Source organism: Corvus brachyrhynchos, unplaced genomic scaffold, assembly GCF_000691975.1.
Source record: "Corvus brachyrhynchos isolate BGI_N302 unplaced genomic scaffold, ASM69197v1 scaffold580, whole genome shotgun sequence".
Taxonomy (NCBI): Eukaryota; Metazoa; Chordata; class Aves; order Passeriformes; family Corvidae; genus Corvus; species Corvus brachyrhynchos.
In genome coordinates, this window is record NW_008240032.1 from 670,672 (window position 1) to 675,203 (window position 4,532).

Here is a 4,532-nt window from a genome sequence, read left to right on the forward strand (position 1 = left end):
AGGCCTCTGTGGTTCACTCAAATAATCACTGGTGGCTTGTAGGTTTCGGGCGGGTTCGGTCGGGACGGAGACGGAGAGATCTCTATAGGCAGGTCTTGGGACACATGGGGTTTATTCACATGGGTTTTATTGTAAAAGGCGTGGGTATAGGGGCACTGCTCAGAGCTGCCAGACTCAGCTCTGAGCAGGCCCAAGAGAGCAAGAGAGTGTAAGAGCAAGAGTGGAGTGGAATGGAAGTAAGGAAAGGAATGGAATGGAAGTGTGTCTGAAGTCCTGGTTACAATACAATAAATCATCTTCTGTACTGAATATTCCAATTGTCACTAACCCATCTAATACAAGAGACAAATCCTATAGCATTTACATACAGCCTATAAGAGTTCTTATATTGCCATAGAGTGTTACATCTTAACTTCTAAAAACTACTCTTTGGACCCCTTCTGCTGAGCTAGTAGGGTCTGCTCTGACCCTTGGACCTGCCTGCAAGCAGAGGGTATTGTTCCATCAAGAGGGGATTACCTTCAGTCGGCCATACCATTGTTTTCCAGTTGTTCGGTAACTAAGACTTGGTATTTCAAAAGTGGCTTTCATTTCGATGTTGCCTGTAGTTTTCATATTCCCAAAATCTTTTGTCAGGCAATCATATTTATAAAGCTTTCCTGTTTCATCTTCCCCAACAGTGGCTTCTTGAGAGATGCAGAGAAACTCTGGCTAATTCCAGCTGGGAATGACTGAAGTTTGAATGAAATTCAAAATTAATCAGTTTGAAGCTGAAATTTGGAATTAAAAAAAGAAAGAAAATCAACTTGAAAGGATTCAAAATTGTGGTGCCTTGAAAAACCGGGCTGTCAAAACCTGCTCAAGTGCAACATTTTGGTTCCATCGCTGCAGGGCTTTTTCCCCAGATATAACTCCAAGACATATTCCGAGGTCAAATGTTTTCTCAACCTGAGGAGGTGAAATGTTTCGCTTGGAAAATGGCAAAACAAAATGTTCCCGTTCTTGCGTTTGTGGGTGGAGGAATTTTTCTTTTCAAAAACTCGGCAAAGTTTTAATCCTTCTGTGGAGAGCTCCAGCTTCTCCCCAGCTGAGTTTTGGGCTTCAAATCTGAACTTCAACATTTTCTGTGATTTGTGCTGAAGGTGAGGCACCTGCACAGGGGCTCCGTAGCCAATAATTGTGGGAATATTTGGAGAACACGGATTGTTCTTATCCCTGCAGGACAGGCGGAATTTGTGTGATCCACGCCCACAAACACCGAATTTAAACAAGAATTTGGGCTCAGTGGCACTGGGGAGAGCCACAAGGATTTGCAGCCCCTTAATGTTGATGTTTCCTCACAGGCGTGGGTGAAAACACTGGGAAGGTTTCTCCCAGCTGGATCCAGAGGGTTGGCATCAGCTGGGATCATCTGTGCTCTGGGCACATCCAGAGCCACTGCTGTGCTGGGGACTTGAGGGCTCTGCCAGCAGTGCCACACTCAGGGACATCCCCCTGGCCAGGACACAGCGCAGAGGTGACCCCGAGGTGCCACCTCCCAACCCTGACCTGACCAGCACCCCCTGCACTGAGGCAGAACAGAGCAGGGATGGGGCTGTGCTGAGAAAATGCCCCCAAAACTGGGATTTCCTGTGGAGGGGCATCCATGGGGAGCAGGATCCATGAGCAGGAGGCCTGGAGAGGCAGAGCGGGGTCTCCAGCCTGGGAGAAAGGATTCCACACAGAGTTTCTGAGGGAGAACAGAGGTGTTGGTTCTGCAGAGCGCTCAAAGGCCAGCAGCCGGTTCCTCTCGCCATTTCCCGGGAGAAAACAGCGCAAGGATCAAAAGGCGAAGGCTCCTCCTTCCCCTGTGGGATTTTACCGAGCTGCTCACGCTGAGCACTGCAGAACTTCCTTTCCACTCAGGACAATGGGGGATTTCTGAGCCCATTTTCCCTCCTTCCCTACAACTCCTCCACCACCACGACAGCTCCAGGAACTCTTCGCTTTCCTGAGCTCGGCTTAAAGCTCCCGGTGCTTGAAGAGCCCTCACTCTGCTGCCCCAAATTCCCTGTTTTCCTACATTTCCTGGCTATTGCTGTTGGCCGTGGCTGGTTTGTTATAAAAACATATCAGGAGCTCCTCTCCCTGCTGTGAATCCGTTCAGGAATGGGAGCAGGAGCGGGAGCAGGCTCGAGGAACGTGGAAATATTGGAGAGGTCACTCAGGTACCCACACAGGATGTCCTGCCAAGCTTTGTGCAGGAACTCTCACCTTTTTTGGTGTCTCCTAATGAATCCTTTGGGGTTTGCAGATGGAGCAGCAGCCGTGCTCCCTCTCCCAGCTCAATAATCCAGCAGTTGCTTGTTTTCCCTTTTCCAGAGGAAACCAGGGATGAAAAGGTCAGGATGGGAGGTGACTGCAGATGTGACAGTGAGCAAGGAGGGCAGGCTGGGGCCAGAGCTGGGGTGGGAAGCTCAGTCGGGGATAAGGTTTTTCCCTGGTGAATAAATCCCAGAAATATGTTGTTTTCCCACTGTGGGAAGAGCTAACGGAGCAAATGTCCCGAGGTTTGCAGCGGGCAGGGCCCAGCTCTGGGCTCCTCTCTGCCCTCAAATGAGGTGAGTTTGGCTCTGGATGTGAACGGCTCTTGTGGGGCTTTGTCTCCTGGCCTGAGGTGATCCCTGTGCTGGAACAGGACCAGCACTCCCCAGCACTCCCAGTCCGCTGGAGCCCGGTGGATGCTCCCAGGGACGTGCTGGTGCTGCAGGAGCCTGGAGCCGAGTGCCGGCAGCAGTTTGGGGGTTGTGGCTGCCCGTGGGATCACCCCCCGTGTGCCAGCCCCTCCCAGGCACAGCCTCCCAACCCTGGGGGCTCTGAGGGGGTGTGGGGTGCACTCCAAGCCCCAAATCCTCCCCGTTTTGGGGGTGATCTGGTCATGGTTTCTGGGTCACTGCAGAAGGGATCCCTCTCTGCCGGTGAGCTCTTTGAGAGCAAGGTGCTGCTCCAAGCTCCTCATCCCGGCTCCTCCAGGCAGGAATCATCCCAAATACCTCGGACTGGACACTGAGAGTGGGAATCTGCTCCAGGTGAAGGAGAAGCATTTGGGGACAGCCGGGGGTAGTGGAAGGTGCGATTGATTCCATTGCTGCAGGGATTTTTTCCCTGAGACACATTCCGAGGTCAAAAGTTTTCTCAACCCGAGCAGGTAAAATGTTTCATTTTGGGGGTACCACTGGAGCATTTTCAATCTCCTTTCCCACCCAAACCATCCCATGATCCTATGAAGTCTCCTGATGGGAAGCTGAACCCAGCACTCGATTTTGTAAGGCTGTATCAGGGCGGGAGGGATCTCTCCATGAATCCCCCATGAATAACAATTCAACAGCAGCAGGGGATCATTGATTTATCCTCTGGGTGAATACTGAGGGCAAGCTGCTGCCTCCTTTAAACCAAAGGATCCTCTTGTTCCCGCAGAGCTGCGTGAGGAAAAGCGAAAGGAGCAGCTGCCTTGGTCCAGCTGAATGAAAACAATGGACTTTCACCTCCGCGAGCGCCTCAGTCTCCTCCAGATTATTATTTTTTATCTCGGAGCGAGGCAGGAGCCATGCTCCTGCGAGGTGATGGATAAAATCCAGGAAGGATCCACGGGGAGGCTGCGTGGACATCAAGCACAGCGAAGCTGCCATAAAACACAATGAAGGAATAAAGCAGGGAAGGGAGCAGCCGTAAATCCTGATGGAGGAATAAAGATGGCCCAGCACGAGGAGAAAAGGGATAATAAATGGCCAAACACGCATCAGCACAGACATAAAGCACACCGAGCTGCCGGCTGAAAGTCCCATTAGCAGAGAGGTTCTGGTGTCACTCCCAGTGAGCAAAATGATAATTTTGTCTTTGGAGCCCTCAGAGAGCTCCTGGCTGCTGTGGGAGGGGGTGGGGGCCCCTCAAAATTACTCAGTTTACTCAAAAATTAATCATTTCTGACACTTGCAAATCCTTGTGTGGGGTGTTAGGAGCACCTCGAAACCCTGCCAGGCACAGCAGGACAGGCTGGGGATATGGGCAGGGACAGGACAGCAGCTCCAGCTCCGGGGGGGTGACACTGGGAATACTGGGAATATTGGGAATACTGGGAATACTGGGAATCCAGCCCATCCACAGCCCCCTCTCCGTGGGAATCACTCGGCTTTAACGAGGCCAAGTCCGGTGCTGCCCCTGAGATGGAGAAACTCCTGGGATGGATCCAGGCGGGGGAGGAGCAGGTGGAGCAGCCCTGGGAGGAGGATTTGGGGGTGGTGGGGGGTAAAACTGGACATGACCCATTCCAGAACCCCCCAGCCCTGAGCTGAACCCAGTGGGCAGCAGGAAAAGGGGGACTGTGCCCCTGTGCCCCCTCAGGTAAGACCCCACCTGCAGAGCTGCCCCAGCCCTGGAGCCTCCAAAATCAAGGATGTGGAGCTGCTGGGGAGAGTCCAGAGGAATCCACGGAGCTGCTGCAGGGTTGGAGCCCCTCTGGAGCCGGGCTGGGGGAGCTGGGGCTGTTTAGCTGG